At 45.7% G+C, this 26802-nt stretch overlaps 1 pseudogene; it reads right to left on the bottom strand.

Annotated features, from left to right (window-relative positions):
* Nucleotides 1-20354: 20354 nt before the first annotated feature.
* On the bottom strand, nt 20355-20828 carry LOC141409148 (peptidyl-prolyl cis-trans isomerase A pseudogene; annotated as a pseudogene).
* Nucleotides 20829-26802: the final 5974 nt, after the last annotated feature.

Genomic DNA, 26802 nt, shown 5'->3' with positions numbered 1-26802 from the left:
ACGCCCAGGAAGCGCTGGGCCACAAGAGCCACGTGTCGCCTTGGGTGCCCCATCTCCCTCCCTGTTGTTTCGCGCTGCATCTGTATCTAGGAGTTAATTCATGTACTAGAGCTGTTTCATAAGCACATTTAATTTTAGCAAATTCAACTCTTTTCTGTGTCTTTTTAGGGAGTTGAAATATACAATTATATTTTGCATGTTCATTAATTACTGTACACATTATATTTTCTCATATAAATTAAGCTACTATACTAATTTTAATATGCTGCTATGAATGGACTAAGAAATTTTCCAAGGATAACTTTGCCCCCGCTTTTCTTTTTTCTTTTTTTTTTTTTAAGAGACCGAGTCATGGTCTGTCGCCCAGGCTGAAGTGCAGTAGTGCCGTCATTTCTCACTGCAGCCTCAAACTCCTAGACTCAAGCGATCTTCCCATCTCAGCCTCAGGAGTAGCTGGGACCACCGGCCCGCACCAACACATCCTGTTAATTTTTCTATTTTTCGTAGAGGCAGGGTCTCGCTATGTTGCCCAGGCTGGTCTTCACATTAAGCGAGCCTCCTGTCTTGGCTTCCCTGAAGTGCTCGGATTAAAGGTGTGAGCCACCACGCCTGGCCGGTTCGATTATTTTAGGACTCCTGTGCCCACTTGCTCCTACAGCCCTTTGCACAGCCTCCTATTAACCTAACTGCATGGAAGTGGCCTTGCCCTATGCTGCAGTCGCTAGCAGCAAAGATGGGTCCTGTTCGTTCCACATTATACAGACAGGTCTAGGCAGAGAGATGCCTGCAGAGTCACAGCCTAGTGTGCCTGCTTGCTCTGCTTCTCTTCCCTCACTCCTGCCCAGCTCCGAAGTCCAGATCCACCCATTTTTTTCCTTTTTATGGCTTCAGAGGAAGAAAGCAAGGACAACTTGGAAAAAGATAAATGTTCATTCCTGCACATTTTTCCTCACTGCACATCCAACCATCATCACCTCTGGAACAGCCAGAACTTGACCATTCTTACCACCTCCTCTACCACCACCATCCTCTCTCCATCCCTGGCCACCTCAGCAACTATTGATCGGGTCTTGCTGCCCCCACTCTTATCCTTTGTAATGGAGATTGGCAACTGCCCACCCCACTTCCCCTTGTTTGGGGGCTCAACCCCGGACCACATAGTCCTGTGCCTGTAGGAAGCTGACCCACACCCTAGCTCCAGGCAAAGGGGGTGATGCATCTCCCTTGTAAGTAGTTGGTTCAAATGGGTGTGTGATGTCGTGCAAATAGAGATTTCCCTGAGGCTTCTGAGAAGGTTTTTTTTTTTGTTTTTTTTTTGTTCTGTTGCCCAGGCTGAAGTGCAATGGTGCCATCTTGGCTCACTGCAACGTCTGCCTCCTGGGTTCAAGCGATTCTCCTGCCTCAGCCTCCCGAGTAGCTGGGACTACAGGCGCGCGCCAACACGCCTGGCTAATTTTTGTATTTTTAGTAGAAACAGGGTTTCACCATGTTGGCGAAGCTGGTCTCAAACTCCTAGCCTCAAGTGATCCACCCGCCTCGGCCTCCACAAAGTGCTGGGATTACAGGCATGAGCCAGCATGCCCTGCCTGAGAAGGTTCTCCTTCATTCTTCGAAAGTGCTCCCATAAGGAATCAGTCTATCCCCTTGGCCAGGAAGTGCAAATCAGGTAGCCCTGTGGGTATCAGACAGCCCCCGCCCCCCCAGACCACCTAGACACTCCAGTACTCAGAATGAAGTGCAATCTGCGGTCAGCAGAGCTAAGAACAGAACCCAAGTCCTTGACAACGTCACACAACTTGATCCAGGGCTGAATCAACCAACTCTGAAGTCTGCATCACTTCCGAACTTCCCGTTTAAAAGGCCAGTAAATTTTCTGAATGACCAGGACAATTTTCTATCACGAGCAGCCAAAGACATCTGATGCGCACACCCCTAAACTATTCTCCAATCAGCAGCCTGGGTGAGCTTTTCAAAGGGGATCAGGTCATGTCAGTCTCCCTTCTTGGGCCCTCCATGGCTTCCCACAGCAACCAGAATCAAATCCAGACATCCTGCTAGAATTCGGCATTGTCGGACCCACCTTCCCCACCTCCAACCAAGCCCCCTACCACTCAGGCCAACCACAAAAATTTCTCTCTTCTTCAGACACTGCAGACTAGTTCCTGCCTCAGGGCCTTTGCACCTGCTGATCTCTCTATGCCTGCAATACTTCTCCCAGATCTTTCCATGGTTGCCTCCTTTCCATTACTCAGGCCTCAGTTCAAATAATAACAGGGCTTTCTTGAACTCCTGTCCACAAAAGCCCCTCCCCTCTCATCTAGGCACCCGCCCTCACCTCACTTTTTAAATTTACTTTGTAGCACTTATCACACTTTCAAATCATCAGCTTTGGCCGGGCACAGTGGATCATGCCTGTAATCCCAGCACTTTGGGAGGTGGAGGCAGGCAGATCATTTGAGGCCAGGAGTTTGAGACCAGCCTGGCCAACACAGTGAAACCCCATCTCCACTAAAAATACAAAAATTAGCCGGCGTGGTGGCGCACACCTGTAATCCCAGATACTCAGGAGGCTGAGGCAGGAGAATCACACCTGGAAGGCAGAGGTTGTAGTGAGCAGAGATCATGCCACTGAACTCCTGCATGGGCAACAGAATGAGACTCCGTTTCAAAAAAAAAAATTGGCCGGGTGCACTGGCTCACGCCTCCAATCCCAGCACTTTGGGAGGCTGAGGCGGGCAAATCACCTCGGGTCGGGAGTTCGAGACCAGCCTGACCAACATGGAGAAACCCTATCTCTACTAAAAATACAAAATTAGCCAGGTGTGGTGGTGCATGCCTGTAATCCCAGCTACTGGGGAGGCTGAGGCAGGAAAATCACTTGAACCCTGGAGGTAGAGGTTGCGGTGAGCCAAGATCATGCCATTGCACTCCAGCCTGGGTAACAACAGCGAAACTCCATCTCAGAAAAAAAAAAAAAAAAAAAAAAGTAGGTCAGGCACAGTGGCTCATGTCTGTAATCCCAGCACTTTGGGAGGCCGAGGTGGGTGGATCACGAGGTCAGGAGATTGAGATCATCCTGGCTAACACGGTGAAACCGCATCTCTACTAAAAACACAAAAAATTAGCCAAGCGTGGTGGTGGGCACCTGTAATCTCAGCTACTTGGGAAGCTGAGGCAGGAGAATGGCATGAACCCGGGAGGTGGAGCTCGCAGTGAGCCGAGATAGTGCCACTGCACTCCAGCCTGGGTGACAGAGCGAGACTCCGTCCCCCCACCAAAAAAAAAAAAAAAAGTAAATATTATTTTATTACCTTATTATTTTATTACTTATTATTGGTTAATCCCTTCTTCATGTGCCAGGTCCCCCCACTGCGAATGGGAGACAAGAGTTGACCAAGGCAAGCACCAGTCCTATTCATAGATGTTGGAGTCAATAGAGTGCCACTGACATGGTTTGGATATTGTTCCCTCAAAATCTCATGTTGAAATGTGATCCCCAATGTTGGAAGTGGGGCCTAGTGGGAGGTGTTTGGGTCTTGGGGGCGGATCCCTCACAAATGGTTTGCTACTCTTCCTGCAGTAATGAGTTCACATGAAAGCTGGTTGTTTAAAAGAGCCTGGCACCTCCTTCTTCCTCTCTTGCTCCCTTGCTCTTATTTCCACTTGCCATGTGATGTGCAGCTCCCCATTTGCCTTCCACCATGATTGGAAGCTTCCTGAGGCCTCACCAGAAACCAAGCAGACGTTGGTGCCACATCCTTGCATGGCCTACAGAACTGTGAGCCAAATAAACCTCCTTTCTTTACAAATTACCCAGCCTTGACTGGGAGCAGTAATTCACATCTGTAATCCCAGAACTTTGGGAGCCCAAAGCAGGTGGATCTCCTGAGGTCAGGATTTTGAGATGAGCCTGGCCAATATGGTGAAACCCCATCTCTACTAAAGATACAAAAAATTAGCCGGGCAAACCTCATGAGACATGAATAAACAGCCAGGAGAGTTCTTGGTGAAAAAAGAGGCTGCTGGTTGTTGGTAAGAGAACAACAGGATGGATGCAAAAACAGCTGCCATGCCCCATTTCTCAGCCCTCACCCCACCATGGGGCTGTAGGAATAGCTTTCCTGGAATGGTTGGCTGGTTGCAAGGTAGGCAAGATGATCCTTGTCCTCCAAAAATTGGGGAATTTTTGAGTCCTGAGGGATTAGCATGGACTCCTGTATTGGTTTCAGCCCTCTTCTGCTTCCTGTGGCAGCATCCATCAGGAGATTTGAAAGGAAAGAACACCTTTTTGGAGCCAGAAATTTACAGATATCATTTCCAAGTCACTGGTTGCCTATAAAGATTATGAAACAAAAACTTCAGTAACCCCATCCAATAAGGACTACACACTTTGCAAACATAGTTTGGAAAAGTCTCTAAACAAACAGATGGCTGCAACCCTCAACAAGCAAAAATCAACAATCCCTGAAGAGGAGGAGAATCTGATTTTCAGTTACCACAATAATGCCAAGTGCTCAACAAAATATTACAAAGCATACAAAGAAAAAGGAAAGTATAGCCCATTCATGGGGGGAGAAAAATAATTGGATAGGAACCATCCCCACGGAAGCCCTTACATTGGAAACGTTAGTCAAAGACATTAAGTCAACTGTCTTATGCCCAATGAGCTAAAGGAAACCAAAATAATGTATGAACAAATAGGGAAGGCCAACAAAGAGATAGTTTAATCTTACAAAAAGGAACAAAATAGAAATCCTGGAGCCAAAAAGTACAATAGCTGGAATTTAGAAATTCACTAGAGAGGTCAAAAAGCTGATCTGAAGAGTCAGGAAGAAGAAAGAATCAGCAAACTTGAAGATAAGGCAATTGAAATTGTCCAGTTGTAAAGAGAGAGAAAAAAAAAAAAGGAAAAATAGGCTGGCCATTGTGGCTCATACCTGTAATCCCAGCATTTTGGGAGGCTGAGGTGGGTGGATCACTTGGATTCAGGAGTTTGAGACCAGCCTGGCCAACATAGTGAAACCCCATCTCTACTAAAAATACAAAAATTAGCCGAGCATTGTGACGCGCCCTGTAATCCTAGCTACTGGGGAGGCTGAAGGCCAAGAATCACTTGAATCAAGAAAGAGGAGGTTGCAGTGAGCTGAGATCATTCCACTGCACTCCAGCCTGGGTAATAGAGTGAGACTCCATCTCAAAAAAAAAAACAGAAAGAAAAATGAGCAGAGCCTGATAGATCCATGTGATGCCATCAAGCATATATCAACATATGCATAGTAGAAGTTCCTGAAGGAGAAGAGGAACAGAAAGGGACAGAAAAGAAATTTGAAGAAATAATGGCTGAAAACTTCCCAAATTTGATGAAAGATATGAACATACACATCCAAGAAGCTTAACAAATTCCAAGCAGGAGAAACTCAGAGATTCATATTGAGACTCATAGCCAGATTGTCAAAAATCAGAGACAGAAAGAGAATCTGGAAAGCAGCAAGAGAGGAACAACTTGTAAGGTACAAAGAGTCCTTGGTAACATTAATAGCTAAGTTTTCATCAGAAACCATAGAGGAGCTGGGTGCAGTGGCTCATGCCTGTAATTCCAGCACTTTGGGAGGACGAGGCGGGCAGATAACCTGAGGTCAGGAGTTCAAGACCAGCCTGACCAACATGGTGAAACCCTGTTCTACTAAAAATACAAAAATTAGCCAGGCATGTTGGTGGGCACCTGTAATCCCATCTATTCAGGAGGCTGAAGCAGGAGAATCACTTGAACCCGGGAGATGGAGGTTGCAGTGAGCTGAGATCACGCCATTGCACTCCAGTCTGGGCACAAGAGCAAAACTCCATCTCAAACAAAAAAAAAAGAAAAAAAAAGAAAGGAAAAGAAAAGAAGAGAAACCATAGAGGCCCAGAGACAGTGGAATAACACAGTTAAAGTCCTGAAAAGAAAAAAAAAAAAAGACTGTCAACCAAGAATTTCCTACCAGACAAACTATCCTTCAGTAATGAAGAAGAAATTAAGACATTTTCAGATAAATAAATGCAGGGAAAACTCATTGCTGGTAGCCCTGCTCTACGAGAGCTGCTAAAGTGAATCCATCAGACTGAAATGAAAGGACACTTGATAGTAATTCAAAGCCATAATGAGAAAAAAAGAACACTGATAAAAATAGTAACTGCATACATTGGTAAATATAAAAGCCAGTACTATTGTAGGTTTGGTTTGTAATTCTTCGTTTTTCACCTATCATTTAAAGGGCAAATGCATGAAACAATAATTATAAATCTACATTAATGGGCACAGAATGTATAAAGATATGATCTGAGACAATAATATAAAGAGGGAGGGACAGAGATGTATATGAGCAAAGTATTTGTATCCTATTAAAACTAAGTTGGTATTATTCAAATTAGGGTGTTATAAATTTAAGATGCTAATTGTGATCCCCAAGGTAACCACTAAGAAAATAACTGAAAAATATACAGACAGGGAAAGAAAAAGGGAATCAAAATGGTACACTAAAATATATTAAATACCGAAAAAATGTAATAGTGGAGGAATTGAGGAACAAAATACAAAAAATATACAGAAAAGCAAATAGTTATTAAATAAATGGCAGAATTAAATCCTTTATTTTAATTGCTTTAAATGTAAATGAACTAAACTGTCTAATTAAAGGGCAGAGATTGACGGAATGGATTTCTAAAAATTATTAATTTATATGCTGTCTACAAGAGACTTACTTTAGATCAAAAGATTTGAAAGGATGGAAAGCAAGAAAATAATATGGTCACATTGGCTCATGCCTGTAATCCCAGCACTTATGCTAGCAATCCCTTGGGAGGCCAAGGCAGGTGGATCACTTGAGCCCAGGATTCAAGACTATCCTGAGCAACATAGTGAGACCTGGTCTCCAAAAAAAAAAATAAGCCAGGTGTGGTGGCACAGCTACTTGGGAGGCTGAGGCAGGAGGATTGTTTGAGCCCAAGAGGTCGAAGCTGCGGTGAGCCATGAGCTCACCACTGCACTACAGCCTGGGCTACAGAGCAAGACCTCATGTCATAACAGAGAAGAAGAGATGTGAACAGTAGCATGTATGTACACATAAGAAAAACCATGTGGGATTATAGTGAGAAAGCAGCATCTGCAAGCCAAGGGGTGAGGCCTGAGAAAATATCAACCCTGCTGACACCTTGATCTTGGACTTTCAGCTTCCAGAATTGTGAGGAAATAAATTTCTATTGTTTAAGCTACTCACTTCATGGTAAAGTGTTGTCATGGCCCTAGCAAACTAACATAGCAATAACTTAACTATCTGGGTTGGGTAACTAGAAAAAGAAGAGTAAACTAAAACCAAAGCTAGCACAAAGAAGGAATAAGGCTGGGCACGGTGGCTGATGCCTGTAATCCCAGCACTTTGTGAGGCCAAGGCAGGTGGATCACCTAAGGTCAGGAGTTCAAGACCAGCCTGGCCAACATGGTGAAACCCCATCTCTTCTAATAATACAAAAATTAGCCTAGCATGGTGGCAGGCACTTGTAATCCCAGCTACTTGGGAGACAGAGGCAGGAGAATCGCTGGAACCTGGGAGGCAGGAGGTTGCAGTGAGCCAAGATGGCACCACTGCACTCCAGCCTGGGTGACAGAGCAAGACTCCATCTCAAAAAAAAAAAAAAAAAAAAAAGGAAAGAAAAAAGAAAGAAGGAATAACAAAGATTAGAGTGCAGAAATACAAAACAGAAAATAGAAAAATGATAGAGGAAATCAATGAAAATAAAAGTTGATTTTTTTTTTTAAGAGACTGAGTCTCAGTCTGTTGCCCAGGCTGGAGTGCGGTGGCACAGTCTCAGCTCACTGCAACCTCTGCCTCCCAGATTCTAGCAATTCTCCTGCCTCAGCCTCCTGAGTAGCTGAGATTACAGGTGCAAGCCACCACGTCCGGCTAATTTTTTTGTATTTTAGTAGAGACGGCGTTTCATCATGCTGCCCAGGCTGGTCTTGAACTCCTGAGCTCAGGCAATCCACCCACCTCAGCCTCCAAAAATGCTAGGATTACAGGAGTGAGCCACTGCACCTGGTCAAAAGTTGATGTTTTTAAAGATCAACAAAATTGACTGAGAAAAAAAGAGAAAAGAGTCAAATTATTTAAATCAAAAATGAAAGTGAGACAGTACTGTTTTGCAGAAATAAATTGGATAATACTATAAACAATTGTACTCCAAAAAATTGGAAAACCTTAGATGAAATGTACAAATTTTTAGAAAAACACAAACTACCAAAACTGACTCAAGAAGAAATAGAAAATCTGATTGGATCTATAACAAGTAAGGATATTGAATCAGTAATCAAAAACTTGCCAACAAAAATACCCAGGAACAGATTATTTCAAGATGAATTCTACTAAACATTTAAAGAAGTAACACAAATCCTTCTCAAATTCTTCTGAAAAATTGAAAAGGAAAGAACACATTCTCTCAGGCCAGCAAGACAAAGACACTGAGAGAAAAGAAAACTGCAGACCACTGTTCCTTATGAACATAGACACAAAAATTCTCAACAAAATACTAACAAATTTGGCAGTATATTTGTAAGATTTTATACCATGAACAAGTGGAATTTATTCCAGAGACACAATGGTGATTCACCATATAAAAATAAATTGATGTAGGCCGGGCATGGTGGCTCACACCTGCAATCCCAGCACTTTGGGAGGCTGAGGCGGGAGGATCACCTGAGGTCAGAAGTTCGAGACCAGCCTGGCCAACATGGTGAAATTCTGTCTCTACTAAAAATACAAAAACTTAGCTGGGTGTGGTGGTGGGCACCTGTAATCCCAGCTACTCAGGAGGCTGAGGCAGGAGAATTGCTTGAACCCGGGAGGCAGAGGTTGCAGTGAACTGAGATCATGCCACTGCACTCCAGCCTGGGCAACAAGAGGGAAACTCAGTCTCAAAAAAAAAAAAAAATAGAATGAAGGGGGAAAGCCACATAATAATCTCAAATGGGCCTGGCACGGTGGCTCATGCCTGTAATCCCAACACTTTGAGAGGCCGAGGCAGGTGAATCACCTGAGGTCAGGAATTCAAGACTAGCCTGGCCATTATGGTGAAACCCCATCTCTAATAAAAATACAAAAATTAGCTGGGTACGGTGGCAGACACCTGTAATCCCGGTTACTTGGGAGGCTGAGGCAGGACAATCGCTTGAGCCTGGGAGGCAGAGGTTGCAGTGAGCTGAGATCGTGCCACTGCACTCCAGCCTGGGTGACAGACCAAGACTGTGTCTCAATCATCATCATCATCATCATCATCATCATCATCATCATCATCATGTCAAATGATGCTGAAAAAGCATTTGACAATATCCAACATCAAGATAAAACACTTAGTAAAGTAGTAATAGAAACGAACGTCTTCAACATTATAAGGACCATATAAGAAAAGCCCATAACTAACGTAATCATGAAAGACTGAAGATTTTTGTCCTCTAAACTGGGAACAAGACAAGGATGCACACTTTTACCGCTACTATTTAGCATAGTACTAGGAGTTCTAGTCACAGCAATTAGGCAAGCTAAAGAAATAAAAGGCAGTCAAGTTAGAAGACAAGAAGTAATATTATCTCTCTTGGTAGATGATATAATCTTATATGTAGAAAATCCTAATGAATACTACCCAACACACACACATACACAACTGTTAGAGCTAATGAATTCAGCAAAGCTGCAGGATACAAAATCAACACATGAGAATCAGTTTCTATATAATAGGATATATATTTCTATATAGTAGGAAACAGCAATCTGAAAAGAAAATTGAGAAAACAATTCCATGTACAGTAGCATCAAGAATAAAATATTTAGTAAAAAATTTAACCAAGGACAAGCCAGATTTGTACATTGAAAACTACAAAACACTGCCAAAAGAAATTAAACAGAAATATGTGGAAGAACATCTTGCGTTCATGGATTGGAAGACAATATTGTTAAGATGACGATTGTTGGCCGGGCGCGGTGGTTCAAGCCTGTAATCCCAGCACTTTGGGAGGCCGAGACGGGAGGATCACGAGGTCAGGAGATCGAGCCCTTCCTGGCTAACACGGTGAAACCCCGTCTCTACTAAAAAATACAAAAAACTAGCCGGGCGAGGTGGCGGGCGCCTGTAGTCCCAGCTACACGGGAGGCTGAGGCAGGAGAATGGCGTAAACCCGGGAGGCGGAGCTTGCAGTGAGCTGAGATCCGGCCACTGCACTCCAGCCCGGGCAACAGAGCAAGACTCCGTCTCAAAAAAAAAAAAAAGATGACGATTGTTATGGGCTGAATGTTTGTGTTCTTCCAGAACGCATATGTCAATGCCCTAAGAGCCAATGTGACTGTTTCTGAAGATAGGGCCCTTATGGAAGTAATTAATGTCAAATGAAGGTGGGGCCTTGGTTCAATAGGATTAGTGTCCGTATCCTGGCAGAGATACCCGAGAGCTTTCTCTCCCTCTGCATGCAAGGAAAGCCCATCCAAGGATATAGTAAGAAGGTGGTCATGGACAAGCCAGGAAGAGAAACTTCATGAGAAACTGGCTTTTCCAACACCTACATCATGGACCCTTAGTTTCCAGAGCTGTGAGGAATATCAATTTCTATTGTTTAAGCCACCCTGTCATGGTATTTTGTTATAGCAGTTCAAGCAGACTAATACAACAATGTTCCCCAAAGCCATCTACAGATTCAGTGCAATTCCTATCCAATCCCAATGGAATTTTTTTTTTTTTTTTTTTTTTTTTTTGCGGAAGTAGCGAAACTGATCCTAAAATTTGTATGGAATTTCAAGAGACCCAAATAACCAAAATAACCGAAAAACAAGAACAAAGTTGAAGGTCTCATACTTCCTGATTTCAAAACTTAATACAAAGCTACAGTCATCAAAACACTATGAGGCCAGGCATGGTGGCTCATGCCTGTAATCCCAACACATTGGGATGCCAAGGTGGGTGGATCACTTGAGGTCAGGAATTCGAGGCCAGCCTGGCCAACATGGTGAAACCCTGCCTGTACTAAACTACAAAAAAAAAAAGTTGGGCATGGTGGCAGCTAATAGTATTCCTAGCTACTACTTGGGAGGCTGAGGCACGAGAATCACTTGAATGTGGGAGGCAGAGGTTGCAGTGAGCCGAGATCGCACCACTGCACTCCAGCCTGGGGGACAAAGCAAGACTCTGTCTCAGAAAACAAAAAAACAAAAACACTGTGGTCTCAGATAGTCATATAGTCCAACAGACTAGAATAAAGAGCCCAGAAATAAACCCCCTCGTGTACTGATTTTTGACAAGAATTTCAAGACCATTCAATAAGAAAAGAACAGTCTCTTTAATAAATGGTGCCTTATATAAGAAGTATACAGAAAAAGAAAAAGAAAACAAAACAAATGGTGCCAAGGAAGCTGGATATGCACGTGCAAAAGAATGAAGTTGGACCCTTGCCTTATACTATGAATAAAAATTAACTCAAGATTGATCAAAGACCTGAATGTAAGACCTAAAGTCAAACTCAGCAGAATCCACAGGGGCAAATCATGATCTTAGATTTGGCAGTGGTTTCTCAAATAAGCCACCAAAAGCACAGGAGGCAAAAGAAAACAACTGTAAATTGGACATCATCAAAATTAAAAACTTTTACGCATCAAAGGACACTATCAGCCGGGCGTGGTGGTTCATTCCTGTAATCCCCTCACTTTGTGAGGCTGAGGTGGGCAGATCACTTGAGGTCAGGAGTTCAAGACCAGCCTGGCCAACATGGTGAAACCCCATCTCTACTAAAAATACAAAAAATTAGCCCAGTGTGGTGGTGGTACCTGTAGTACCAGCTACTTGGGAGGCTGAGGCAGGATTATCTCTTGAACCCTGGAGGCAGAGGTTGCAGTGAGCTGGGATCAGGCCACTGCACTCCAGCCTGGGAGACAGAGCAAGACTCCATCTCAAATAAAAAAAAAAAAAAAGACACTATCAAGAGAGTGAAAAGATAACACACAGAATGAGAAGAAACACTTGCAAATCTTGTATTTTATATATAAGGGTTTAATATCAAGCACATATATATTGCACTGTTTTCTTTGTTGTCATTGAGCTGCAGGAGTTTCATGGAAAACCCCAAAATGAGCAAAGAACTTGCATAGCTATTTCTCCAGAGAAGATAAACAAATGGCCAATAGGCACATGAAAAGATGCTCAATATCACTAATTATTAGGGAAATGCAAATCTGAATCACAATGAGAGACCATCTCACAGCTGCTAGCATAGCTATTATTTCTTATTTTTTTATTTTATTTCTTTATTTTTTTGAGATGGAGTCTCACTCTGTGGCCCAGGCTGGAGTGCAGTGGCATGATCTCAGCTCACTGCAACCTCCACCTCCTGGGTTCAAGCCATTCTCCTGCCTCAGCCTCCCGAGTAGCTGGGATTACAGGCACATCCCACCACACCCTGCTAATTTTTGTATTTTTAGTTGAGATGGGGTTTCACCATGTTGGCCAGACTGATCTCCAACTCCTGACCTCAAGTGATCTGCCCACCTGAGTCTCCCAAAGTGCTGGGATTACAGGCGTGAGTCACTGCGCCCAGCCTTAAATTTTTTTTTAATTAAAGGAAGATAAGTGTTGGCAAGGATGGAGATAAATTGAAACTCTCTTTCATTCCTGGTGGGAAGATAAAATGGTGCAGCCATTCTGGAAGACAGTTTGGCAGTTTCTTACAAAGTCAAACATAGACTTACACAACCCAACAATCACACTCCCAGGCATTACCCAACAGAGTTGAAAATTTATGTCAATACAAAAACCTTCATGCAAAAAGCAAGAACATGGTTTCAAAATACGTGGGTTTAGTGACCACGATAATGTGCAAACCAAGAATTGCCTGTTTTGAATGTGTTACTTCCTGTCTTGGAGCCTCACTTTCCCTAAATAAGAGCAAGAGCTTGGGGATTCCTGAGAGGTCTCCTGCTTTGCTGGTGAAGGGACTTGGGAGTCTGCAAACATCCCTAGATGAGTCCTGGGTGTCACCTTGACCTGGCTTCACACTTAGAGTTGCCAGGTTTAGCAAATAAAAATATAGGTCATTCACCTAAATTTGAATTTCAGATGAACAACAAGTAATCCTTTAGTATAAGTATGTCCATGTAATATTCGGAGCATCCTTCTACCAAAAAGAAAATTCATGGTTTATCTGAAATTCAAATTTAATGTATTTTATCTGGCAATCCTATTCCCACTGCCGCCCTTGAGAGCCTCCCCGCTTCCCCTCCACATCCATTCTCCTATGTTGCTTTGAAAATAAAACAAGCATCAGGGACTGACACACTGATTTCAAAGTCCCTGCCACTTAAATGGATCCCTTTCATCTACCAGGAACTGAAGACGGAAACAAGTGGGCGGGGACAAAAGAGAGCTGAGTGAAGGGAGGTGGCGGAAAGGAAAGGGGTGTTTCGTGAAGTCGACCCAGCCTGCTGTCTCCACTGAGGTTCGGAGGCCTCAGGGTTGGCCTCCTGCAGTGCTTCTCAACCTCAGATGCGCGTTGGGAGCTCTGAAAAATAATGCTTGGGCATGACCTGGGTGGTGGGAATTTTTTAAGCTTCTCTAGTAATTCCTCGAAACAGCCTAGGCTGCTGTTTTCTTGCTGCTAACAAACCAGCCAAACTTAGTGGCAAAAATCACGGCTCCCAGCCAGGAAGCCAGGCAGCAGGCAGCTCTCATTCAGAGGCTCATGCAGCTGAGGTCGTCTTGAAAACTTCTGCTTGCACGTATCTGGACTTGAGATTCACTGTCACCTGGGATCTCCATAGGGCAGTCAACCAGATCACCCGAATGTGGCCTTTCCTTATAGTCTGGGCTTCTTTGCAGGATGGCTGTTGAGTTCCAAGGGAGCCAGGCAGAAGTGGCATGACCTTTTTTAATCTAGCCTGGGATGTCGCGCAGTATCCCTTCAGCCACATTCTACTCATCAGAAGCAAGTCACTAAGGCCAGCTCACATTCAAAGGGGATGGAATTAGGCCGGGCACCATGGCTCATGCCTATAATCCCAGCACTTTGGGAGGCCAAGGTGGGCAGATCACTTGAGGTCAGGAGTTTGAGACCAGCCTGACCAACATAACAAAACCCTATCTCTACTAAAAATACAAAAATTAGCCAGGCATGATGGCAGGTGTCTGTAATGCCAGCTACTCGGGAGGCTGAGGCATGAGAATTGGTTCAACCCAGGAGGTGGAGGTTGCAGTGAGCTGAGATCATGCCACAGCACTCCAGCACTCCAGCCTGGGTGACAGAGTGAGACTCTGTCTGGAAAAAAAAAAAAAAAAAAAAAACCGGGTGCAGTGGCTTGTGCTTGTAATCCCAGCACTTACGGAGGCCGAAGCAGGCGGCTCACCTGAGGTCAGGAGTTTGAAACCACCCTGGCCAATATGGTGAAACCCCATCTCTACTAAAACACAAAATTAGCCGGGTATGGTGGCATGTGCCTGTAATCCCAGCTACTCAGGAGGCTGAGGCAGAAGAATCGTTTGAACTTGGGAGGCGGAGGCGGAGGTTGCAATGAGCTGAGATTGCACCACTGTACTCCAGCCTGAGCAAGAGAGCAAGACTGCATCTCAGAAAAAAAAAATAAAAATAAAAAATAAGGGATGAAATTAGACTTCATCTCTTGACAGGACAAATGCCAAGGAATTTGTGATCCTATGTGAAAACCACCACAGCTACCACTGGAAAAAAAGTCTCCAGAATCCATTCTCCTGTCTACACTCCTCCAGCCCAATGCTGCTTACCTGGAAAGTCCAGTGGCCTCTGCAAGGTCTCCCTGCCTCCCATCTCCCACCCCAGGCTGCCCTCCACACTGCAGCTGGAGTCTCGAGCCCAGAGGGTAGAGTCCAGGGCCCCCACAGGCTGGTCTTTGTGTCTCTAATTCATTTGCATCCTCAAGCTCCCAGGCAGAGCCAGACTCAGTACAAGCAGGTGCTCTCCTGGGCCATGCATGTGTCTAGCTCCTGCCAGACAGGCACATCATCCCTTAGTGGGGAGCCACAAAACTCCCCAACTCCCACCCTCCTCCTTCAGGATCTTACCCAGGCCCCTCTCCAGGGAAGCCTTCTCTGAGCACCCCCAAGGTGGGTCAAGCTCAGCTCCCTGGACTTTCCTTTGCAATGTGTACATCATTTCACACATTTTCTTTTAACCTTGTACTGCAGTTTAACACATATGCAGAAAAGTGCACAAATCCTTCGCGAATTTTAACACAGTGAGCAAGCTTGTATATCCAGCTCTCAGGTCAAGAAATAGAACATTTCTAAGTCTGGGCGAGGTGGCTCATGCCTGCAATCCCAGCACTTTGGAAGACTGATGTGGAAAGATCACTTGAGGCCAGGAGTTCAAGACCAGTCTAGGCAACATAGTGAGATCCCTTCTCTATAAAAATTTGTTTAAAATTAGCCAGGCATGTGGGCACATTCTTGTAGTCCTAGCTACTTGGGAGGCTGGGGCAGGAAGATCACTTGAGTCCAGGAGGTTGAGGCTGCAGTGAGCTATAATTGCACCACTGCACTCCAGCCTGGGCAACAAAATAAGATTCTGTGGAAGGAGGGAAGGAAGGAAGGAAGGAAGGAAGGAAGGAAGGAAGGAAGGAAGGAAGGAAGGAAGGAAGGAAGGAAGGAAGGAAGGAAGGAAGGAAAGAAAGAAAGGAGGGAGGGAGGGAGGGAGGGAGGGAGGGAGGGAGAAAGAAAGAGAGAACATTTTTACTCAAGTGATGGGTGCACCAAAATCTCAGAAATCACTGCTAAAGAAATTATTCATGTAAGCAAACACCACCTGTTTCCCAAAAGCCTATTGAAATAAAAACAAAGAAAAAGTAAGATGAAGAAAGAAAGAGAGAGAGAGAGAGACAGAGAGAGAGGGAGGGAGAGAGGGAAGGAAGGAAGGAAGGAAGGAAGGAAGGAAGGAAGGAAGGAAGGAAGGAAGGAAGGAAGGAAGGAAGGAAGGAAGGAAGGAATTCCTAGAACCCCAGGAGCCCTCCAAGGTCCTTTTGTTCACCATCCACCATCCCTTCCTCCCCCTAGCCCTGGTAACCACTATTCCAACTTCCAGTCCTTTAGGTTAGTGCCATCTGTTTTCAAACTTCATACCAATGGACTCATATGGTATGTGCTCTGGGGTCTGGTTTCTGTGTCCAGTCTCATGTTAGTTCTTGCTGCATTTTAATCAGAACTAGCTACATAATTTGTGTGACCCAGTGCAAAATGAAAGTGTAGACTGTCCCCCCGCAATCCCACCCCCAACACCGTTAAAAAGTTATTAAGAATTTCAAGATGGCAGCTGCAGAGCCTAAGTCAGTCATGTGATTCTTCTGAGTGCAGGGCCCTGTGTAAGTCACACATGCCCATGAAGCCATCCTGTTTCCAGTTGCCTATTTGCTCGAGTGTCTCTTCCTTGAGGGCAAGAGCTGTGCTCTGGGCAAGTCACCATCTCTGTGGAGCTTCTTTAGCCTTCGTTCATTAAAACCTCACAGAGGCCTGAGGCCTCGAAGGAGGGTGATCATTATAAGCATCACACCCGTTTAATTGATGCAATGTCGAGACTGAAAATGCCGCGGGACTCAGCCAAGGTCCCACAGTGAGTGAGTGCGGGGATGGACCTCAATACAAGCCTTCTGGCTCTAGGCAGCCTCCACCCGCCTCCAGCTCTGCCCTAGAATCTACTGCATGCCAAGTCCTGGACCCAGGGTAAAGGAAAAAAAAGAGTTCCTGCCCAGAAGGAACTTTCAATTCAACTGGAAAACAAAAACAGGACTTATACACATGAAAACATTATTAACCGAAACATTTTGTCCTTCATGTGTCGGCCTTGTAGTTGTAAGAACTGGAGGCTGTCTCTGCCTAACCAAGCAAGAAGGATCAACTAGGGAGGGTGCAGCCAGGCGCGGTGACTCACGCCTGCAATCCCAGCACTTTGAGAGGCCAAGGCAGGGGGATCACCTAAGGTCAGTAGTTCCAGACCGGCCTGGCCAACATGGTGAAACCCCGTCTCTACTGAAAATACAAAAATTAGCAGGGCGTGGTAGTGCATGCCTGTGATCCCAGCTACTTGGGAGGCTGAGGCAGGAGAACCACCTGAACCCAGGAGGCAGAGGTTGCAGTGAGCTGAGATCACACTGTTGTACTCCAACTTGGGCTACAAAGTGAGACTTCATCTAAAAAAAATTTTTTTTAATTTTTTTTTTTTTAAAGAGGGGGTGCAGAGAGCCTACACAGGAAGCTGAGGGCAGGCAGAGCTCCTGGGAGCCCTGGGAGCCGAGCAGTGGAGTCCCACCCCAGCTCTCACAGGGACACGGTCTGGTTAGCGTGATGCTGTTGCATCTGTGTACCACACATTCCGGCCATCCCATCAGTCCTGGCGTCACTTGCTCACAGGACAGCCTCTGATTGGCTGAGCTCTGGCCTGGGGCTCAACCTCTGGCTCTCCTAGAGCTGGGAGACAGACGGAGAGCCTGGCCCCTCTGTTATCACAGTGGGAGGGAGGGCATTCCTCAGAAAGAAATCAAGGGGTCATGAGGACCAGGGATGAAAGTATGGTGGTTAAAAAATGACAGAAATTCCCTTTAATGCATGTATTTGTTTAGATCACCAGTACACCAAGCAACAGTGGGGGACTCCTGTCCTTGAAACTGACTTTGCCTGTGCTTGTGGAGGAGGCAGGCAAAACCATTGGAAAAGGCGAGTCCGCAAGCACACATGTGTTTGTGAAAGTGTGGTGTGATGGTTACTTTTAGGTGTCAACTTGACTGGGTTAAGGGATACCCAGATAGCAGGTGCAGCATTATTTCTGGGTACATCTAGTAGGGTGTTTTCAGAGAGATTGGTACTCGAATCAGTAGACCGAGTAAAACACATCTGCCCTCACCAATGTAGGTGGGCGACATTCAATCCACCAAGGGCCCAAATAGAACAAAAAGACAGAGGAAAAGCAAATTCACTCACTTCTGGACCTGGGACATCCACCTTCTCCTGCCCTGGGACATCGAAGCTCCTGGTTCTCAGAACTTCAAGCTCAAACTGAATGACACCATCAACTTCCCTGGTTCTTCAACTTGCAGACGACATACTGTGGGACTTCTTAGGCTCCCAATCACTCAGGCCAATCTCCATCATAAATCCCCTCTTCTACATCTATAGTTGTGTCTATAGCGCCATCCTGTTTGTTCTGTTTCTCTGGACGACCCTGACTAATCCATGTGGTTAAAGTAAAAACCCCCAAGCCCCACACTAACAGCGGAGAAGCTATAACACAGTCAAGCTTCGACTCACCAATGCACATGCCAGAGCCCTCATAGAAACGTGGCTTCCTTGAAGGGAAGACCATGTTATCATCAGGGCAGTGACCTCCAAGGAGCCTGGAAAAGAGTGAGAAGGTCCACTGGCAAGAATGTGGAAAGAATTCCCATCTGTGACACAGGAGAGAGAGGCCCAGAATCTGGCGGACATGAAGATTCCAATTCTGTCTTGTGGGCCGGGACGCATCCCCAGGCCTCACCCAGCACCCTGGGGCTGGAATACACCTCTAAATTGTATCCTACCTCCAGTCCCAGCTAGGTAGGACTGTCTTCTGGGAAGTAGATTGTGGGAGCCATGTCGTTTGTGGGTGACAGTTGCCTATTGCTCCCTGGACTGGGCAAAAGGGGCTCCATTTGCCCTCACTACCTCCTCTTCCCAGTGCTAGGCAGAGCAATATCAGTGGCGACGCCATGGGGCATAGTTATGAAAGTGGGAAAATGCTTGATCCCACTTGTGCAAGAATTTTCTGCTCTGTAACAAATACACAGCCACAGCTAACCGACACATGGACACTCCAAAGCTCAATGGCTGAAAAAAACAATGATGTCTTATTTTTCATGAGTTTGTGGGAGGGCTGGAGTGCTGCTGGAAGTTGAAGGCTTGGCTGAGGCAGCTCTGCTCCACATACTTCACCCTTATCCTAGGACCTGCTGATTTTGTCCCCTTAGAGACGGCAGAAATGCACAAGATGGCATGGAGACACTCAGGGCCTCTGGAACTGGTGCACTGTCACTTCAGCCTGGTTCGATTGGTCAACACAGGTCTCATGACCAGCCCAGAGTCACATTGAGAGGGCACTGCAAAGTGAAGTGGCAAAGGGTGTAGATACAGAAAGAGGTGACGAAGTGAGGCCAGTGCTCAAGGGTGAATGGAGCTGGGGGACAGAAACTAGGAAGCCAGTTTGATCCACGCCAGGTTGCAAAGGCAAGTTCAGGCCATGCACAGAGGAATTGAGAGAAGAGTCAAGCCTGGGGGAAATCCCAGGGAGAGAACAGAGATGAGGGAGGCACAAGGCCATGGTGCTGGTGGCTGAACGTGGCCTGGAGCAAGCTGGCGGTAAGCATGAATCTCATCAGCTTCTCCTCGTGCCAGAAAGGGCTTGTGCCAGGGTGCCCAGGCCCATAAAGCACCACATCAGGGCAGACCTGTTCCAAAGATCCAGAGCAATTTTAGATGTATCTGTGTTTATTTTTGTTGTTGTTGATTTTTTTCATTTTTGTTGTTGAGACAAGGTCTCACTATGTTGCCCAGGCTGGGCCTGAACTTCCAGGCTCAAGCACTCCTCTCTCCTGCGCGTCAGCTGGGACTACAAGCATATGCCACAGCTTCTATCTGTTTTTATTAAAGCCATATTTCCTGAATTTTAGCCATTCGCATTCAAATTTTAGTGATTTTTTTTGCCATATCCGCTTGCTGCCTATACTAATATTTACTTGATATTTTTATTTAAATCAACTCATATTTTTTGTTGTCATTATTTAGTTTTTATTTAATAATCATAAACTTGACTCTGCAATCCAGCTAGGCATGGAAGGGAAGAAGGAAATCTTGGAGCTCAAAGGGAACTGCAGTGAGAGCACAAAGATTCTAGGACTCTGTGAGCAAATGGGGTGGTGGAGGAGTGCTCTCCTGAGCTACAGAAGGAATGGTCTCAAGGTTAAGATAAAACATAAGTCGACTGGGCACAGTGGCACAAGCCTGTAATCCCAGCACTTTGGGAAGCCAAGGTGGGAGGATCACCTGAGGTCAGTAGTTCAAGACCAGCCTGTCCAACATGGTGAAACTCTGTCTCTACTAAAAATACAAAAATTAGCCAGGCGTGGTGGTGCTCACCTGTAATCCCAGTTACTCAGGAGGCTGAGGCAGGAGAATCACTTGAACCTGGGAGGCGGAGGTTGCAGTGAGCCGAGATTGTGACATTGCACTCCAGCCTGGAAGGCAAGAGTGAAACCTTCTCAAAACCGAAACAACACAAACACAAGTCAAGCTTATTAGAGTCATTCACAGTCAGCAGTGGTGATCTTCTTGCTGGTCTTGCCATTCCTGGACCCCAAACCCTCCATGGCCTCCACAATATTCATGCCTTCTTTCACCTTGCCAAAGACCACATGCTCGCCATCCAACCACTCACTCTTGGCAGTGCAGATGAAAAACTGGGAACCGTTTGTGTTGGGTCCAGCATTTGCCTTGGACAAGATGCCAGGACCTGTCTGCTTCAAGATGAAGTTCTCATCATCAAATTTCTCCCCATAGATGGACTTGCCACCAGTGCCATTGTGGTATGTGAAGTCACCACCCCGACACATAAACCCTGGAATAATTCTGTGAAAGCAGGAACCCTTATAACCAAATCCTTTCTCTCCAATGCTCAGAGCATTAACACTTTCTGCTGTCTTTGGAAACTTGTCTACAAACAGCTGGATGGAGATGCGGCCCAGGGGCTCATCGAAGAACTTGGTGGGGTTAACCATGGCTGATAGTATGGGGCCCCTGGAGGCAATGGTGGTGTATGCAAAACTCAACTTATATTTTTAATGTAAAGATTTAACTTAATAATATTCATGAAATCATTGACTTCTGTGCTTGTTTATATATACATACACACACACACACACACACACACATATATATATATATATATATTTTTTTTTTTTTTTTTTGAGACAGAGTCTCATTCTATCACCCAGGCTGGAGTGCAGTGGCACAATCTTGGCTCACTGCAACCTCCACCTCCCAGGTTCAAGCAATTCTTACGCTTCAGCATCCTGAGTAGCTGGGATTACAGGCATGCGCCACCACATCTGGCTAATTTTTGTACTTTTAGTAGAGTCAGGATTTCACCATGTTGACCAGGCTGGTCTCCAACTCCTGACCTCAAGTGACCCACCTGCCTCGGCCTCCCAAAGTGCTGGGATTACAGGTGTGAGCCACCGCACCCAGCCTCAACTCATATGTATATATGTAGGTGCAATCTCAGCTCACTGCAACCTCTGCCTCCCAGGTTCAAGCAATTCTCCCACCTCAGCCTCCCTGAGTAGCTGGGATTACAGCTGAGTAGCTGAGATTAGCCACCATCATGCCTGGCTAATTTTTGTATTTTTATAGAGACAGGGTATCACCATGTTGGCCAGGTAAGTCTTGAACTCCTGACCTCAGGTCATCCGCCTGCCTCAGCCCCCCAAAGTGATGGGATTACAGGTGTGAGCCACCGCACCTGGCCCCAATTCATATTTTTAGTGTAAAGATTTAATAATATTCATGAAATCATTGACTTCTCTGCTAGCTGTATCTTTCCTAATGTCACAGTAAAACAACCTATAACCTCCAGGACAAAATAATTTATATATATATATAGAGAGAGAGAGAGAGATGGAGTTTCACTTTGTCGCCCAGGCTGGAGTGCAATGGTGCATTCTCGGCTCACTGCAACCTCCACCCCCCCAGGTTCAAGTGATTCTCCCACCTCAATCTCCCGAGTAGCTGGGATTATAGGTGCCCACCACCACGCCTGGCTAATTTTTGCATTTTTAGTAGAGACAGGGTTTCACCATGTTGCCCAGGCTGATCTGGAACTCCTGACCTCAGGTGATCTGCCTGCCTCAGCCTCCCAACGTGCTAGGATTACAGGTGTGAGCCATCATGCCTGGCCAATTATTCATATTGTTATAGAAAGAAAACAAGTCATAGGATATCTAGAGTGTGAATCCATTTATACAAAAATTGAAAACAGCCACCACTACATATTTGAGGTAAAGTTTAAAAGGGTCAGTCGGGGCCGGGTGCAGGGGCTCACGCCTGTAATCCCAGCACTTTGGGAGGCCGAGGTGGGTGGATCACAAGGTCAGGCGATTGAGACCGTCCTGGCTAACACGGTGAAATCCCGTCTCTACTAAATATACAAAAAATTAGCCGGGCATGGTGGCGGGTGCCTGTAGTCCCAGCTACTCAGGAGGCTGAAGCAGGGGAATGGTGTGAACCCAGGGGGCGGAGCTTGCAGTGAGCAGAGATAGCACCACTGCACTCCAACCTGGGCGACAGAGTGAGACTGTCTCAAAAAAAAAAAAAAAAGGATCAGCCAGGTGAGGTCTGGAGTTCGAGACCAGCCTGGCCAACATGGTGAAACCCTGTGTGCACTAAAAATACAAAAATTAGCTGGGTGTGGTGGCAGATGCCAGCTACTCGGGAGGTTGAGGCAGGAGAACCGCCTGAACCCAGGCTACAGTGAGTGGAGATTGTGCCACTGCACTCCAGCCTGCCACAGAGTAAGACTCTGTCTCAACAAAAAGGTAAAAAGAAAAGTTGACTCCCAAGGAAACAGGCATCCAGCTCAAATCTGTCTCCCTGCTGGCTTTAAGGCAGTCATTTTATTAGACAAGATTTGGGGTTGGATTAACAGGTGATTAGTGGAAGGAAGGGGGAGATGGGCAGAGTCCTTGAGGATTCACGGTTATCTTCTCATGCTAACTCATGGGTCACATGTGCAAATTCAGAGGGAGCTATCTGAAACATGATGGAAATTTAGGCTGTGACATCAGCAAGCTGGTTCTGCACAGACTCTAGTTGGCCACACTGGTTCCAACTGATTTCAGCCAGTTTTGTTATCTTATAAATGAAAGGATTTTCAGCATTTCAGCAAGTTGTTTCTTTTCTTATCCGCTATCCTGCAAACTCAAGAACTTCTGTTACTTACTGTTTTTTGTTGTTGTTGTCTGTTTTTGTGAGACAGGGTCTCCCTCCATCGCCTAGGCTGGAGTGCAGTGGTGTACAACCGTGGCTTACTGCAGCCTCGAACTCCTGGACTCAAGCAATCCTTTTGCCCCAACCTCCTGAGTAGCTGGTACGACAGGCACGCACTACCATGCCCAGTTAATTTTTATTTTATGTAGAGACTGGTTCTCACTGTGTTGTCCAGGCTGGTCTTAAACTCCTGGGTTCAAGCAGTCCTCCTGCCTCAGCTTCCCAAAGTGCTGGGATTACAGACATGAGCCACTGTGCCCAGAGTTATTGATTTCTTTAACTCTTTGAGGCACAATTTCAGAAAGAAGGAAAGAAAGAAGAAAATATTATGGTTGCAACAGCAGTTACTAAGCACAAAACAAAACAAAACTAGGACGAAGACTGCCTGCCTGTCTAACATACCAAAATCCATTTCTCCTGGTGTGCTTTGCAAGGCTCGGTCTTGAACGGCAAGACCTACCTGTGCAGACACTCATCTGGGCCCTTCTGTAGCGAATGTAGACAGCAGGTGCAGAGCAGCTCTCAAGGAATGGCTGTGTGTCCTGCCCAGAGGCCTCCTGTGTGGGGCAGGGAGGACAGCAGGAACCAGACATATACAGAGCTACCCTGAAACAGCAGGAACAGGCAATTGCAGGCGCAGCATTGAGTCATCAGTCTTACTTTGGGAGGCCGAGGTGGATGGATCACTTGAGGTCAGAAGTGTGAGACCAACCTGGACAACATGGTGAAATCCCATCTCTACTAAAAATACAAAAATTAACCAACAGAAATTTGAGAGTTCCCACAACCCCTCTCAGTGTCACCAGTGGACAGTGTCCAGGTTCTTGGCGTCTTGAACAAAGAATTGGACAAAACACACAAAGCAAGGAAGCAATTAAGGGATTTATTGAAAATGAAAGTACACTCCACAGTGCAGGAGCGGGCTCGAGCATATGGGCTCAAGGGCCCTGATACAGAATCTTCTTAGGTACAAATACTCCCTACAGGTTTCCCATTGGCCACTTAGTGGTCAACTGGTGTAAACGAAGTGGTGGGCCGCAATCCATCTGATTGGTTGCGGAAAGCAACCAATGGGAAGTTGAGGCAATCCCGTCAGGAGTCAATCTGGGTTTTGTTATCGCCATGGTTTCCATCAGTGTTACACTAGGTTCAGATTCCTCTAGAATTACCTTGTGCTTCGGATGGGGGTTGAGTTGCTTCAGTGTCTTTCTTTCTTCCTCCCTCCCTCCAGCCCTTCTTTCCTTCCTCCTGTTATGTATAAAGTTTCAGTGCCGCAAAACAAATAGCACTCCAATATAAAATTTTCTTTTAATTCTCAGCAAGGCAAGGTACTTCAATAGAAGTGTGCACCCTTACAGTTGGAGCAATGGTGAGCACACACTCGGACAAGGGAGGGGAAGAGGTTCTTATCCCTGGCGCATATGGCCCCTGCTGCTGTGTTGTTCCCGTATTGGTAGAGTTAGACCACGCAGGCTAAACTAATTCTGATTGGCTAATAACGGGGTGAGTGGTTTGGTGGGAAAAATGATTATGACAGAGCAGGTAATTGGAATGAGTCAGGGTGGAGCAGGTGATTGAAATGAGTCAGGGTGGAGCACATAATCGAAAAAGTTGCTTTATGAGGAAGTTAAGTTTAAAAGTAGAAGGTAAGGCCGGGCGCGGTGGCTCAAGCCTGTAATCCCAGCACTTTGGGAGGCCGAGACGGGCGGATCACGAGGTCAGGAGATCGAGACCATCCTGGCTAACACGGTGAAACCCCGTCTCTACTAAAAAGTACAAAAAACTAGCCGGGCGAGGTGGCGGGCGCCTATAGTCCCAGCTACTCGGGAGGCTGAGGCAGGAGAATGGCGTAAACCCGGGAGGCGGAGCTTGCAGTGAGAAGAGATCCGGCCACCGCACTCCAGCCTGGGTAACAGAGCGAGACTCCGTCTCAAAAAAAAAAAAAAAAAAAAAAAAAAAAGTAGAAGGTAAAGAATTGAACACATTGACATATTGATTCTTTGAAAAGAAATGTATAACTCATATCTAACACCTCCTTCCTTCTTTCTTCTTCTTTCTTTCCTTCCTTCCTTCCTTCTTTTTTTCTTTCTTTCTTCGTTCTTTCTTTGAGACAAGGTCTTGCTCTGTCACCCAGGCTGGAGTGCAGTGGTTGCAAACACAACTCGCTGCAGCCTTCAACTCCTGGGTTCAAGCGATTGATCCTCCCACTGTAGCCTCTCAAGTAGCTGAGACTACAGCTGTGCATCACCACACCTGGCTAATTTTTAAATTTTTTTGTCAAGACTGGGCCTTACCATGTTGCTGATCTTGAGCTCCTGGCCTCAAGCAATCCTCCTGCCTCGGCCTCCCAAAGCCCTGGGATTACCTCCCAAGGGTTTTTCTTAATATTTCTTCCTCATCCTCAGTTACTGGCCTTCTCTGTGCACTCACACCTCAAGGGGCTGTCCCCACACTCTTGCCCCTCCTAATGGGAAAACTGCAGTTACTTGTTACTTCATGCTTCCTGTGTCCTTGGGTCTCAGAGGTGGGACTTTCTCAGTAATCCCTCCCCACTTCCCTACGGCAGCTTACAGTTTTTGTTTTCTAGGGGAGTAGAGATGAAGGGTCTGGGCCAGGTGCAGTGGCTCATGCCTGGAATCCTAGCCTTTTGGGAGGCCAAGGCAGATGGATCACCTGAGGGCAGGAGTTTGAGACCAGCCTGGGCAACACGGTGAAACCCTGTCTCTACTAAAAATACAAATATTAGCCAGATGTGGTGGAATGTGCCTGTAATCCCAGCAACTCAGGAGGCTGAAGCAGAAGAATCGCTCGAACCCGGGAGGTGGACATTGCAGTGAGCCAGGATTGCGCCACTGCTTTCCACCCTGGGTGTCAAAGCAAGACTCCGACTCAAAAAAGAAATGAAGGAATGCTCATTATCACTGGCCATCAGAGAGAGGCAAATCAAAACCACAATAAGATACCATCTCACACCAGTTAGAATGGCAATCATTAAAAAGTCAGGAAACAGCAGGTGCTGGAGAGGATGTGGAGAAATAGGAACACTTTTACACTGTTGGTGGGACTGTAAACTAGTTCAACCACTGTGGAAGATAGTGTGGCGATTCCTCAAGGATCTAGAACTAGAAATACCATTTGACCCAGCCATCCCACTACTAGGTATATACCCAAAGGATTATAAATCATGCTGCTATAAAGACATATGCACACATATGTTTTTTGTGGCACTGTCCACTATAGCAAAGACTTGGAACCAACCCAAATGTGCATCAATGATAGACTGGAATAAGAAAATGTGGCACATATACACCATGGAATACTATGCAGCCATAAAAAAAGGATGAGTTCATGTCCTTTGTAGGAACATGGATGAAGATGGAAACCATCATTCTGAGCAAACTATTGCAAGGACAGAAAACCAAACACCGCATGTTCTCACTTATAGGTGGGAGTTGAACAATGAGATCACTTGGACACAGGAAGGGGAACATCACACACTGGGGCCTGTCATGGGGTGGGGGTAGCAGGGAGGGATAGCATTAGGAGATATACCTAATGTAAATGACTAGCTAACGGGTGCAGCCCACCAACATGGCGCATGTATACACATGTAACAAACCTGCATGTTGTGCACATGTACCCTAGAACTTAAAGTATAATAATAACTTAAAAAAAGAAAGAAATGAAGGGTCTGGATGGTGTTTATGC

Source organism: Macaca fascicularis, chromosome 19 (genome assembly GCF_037993035.2).
Source record: "Macaca fascicularis isolate 582-1 chromosome 19, T2T-MFA8v1.1".
NCBI classification, from domain to species: domain Eukaryota; kingdom Metazoa; phylum Chordata; class Mammalia; order Primates; family Cercopithecidae; genus Macaca; species Macaca fascicularis.
This window is presented reverse-complemented; position numbering and strand designations above follow the sequence as displayed.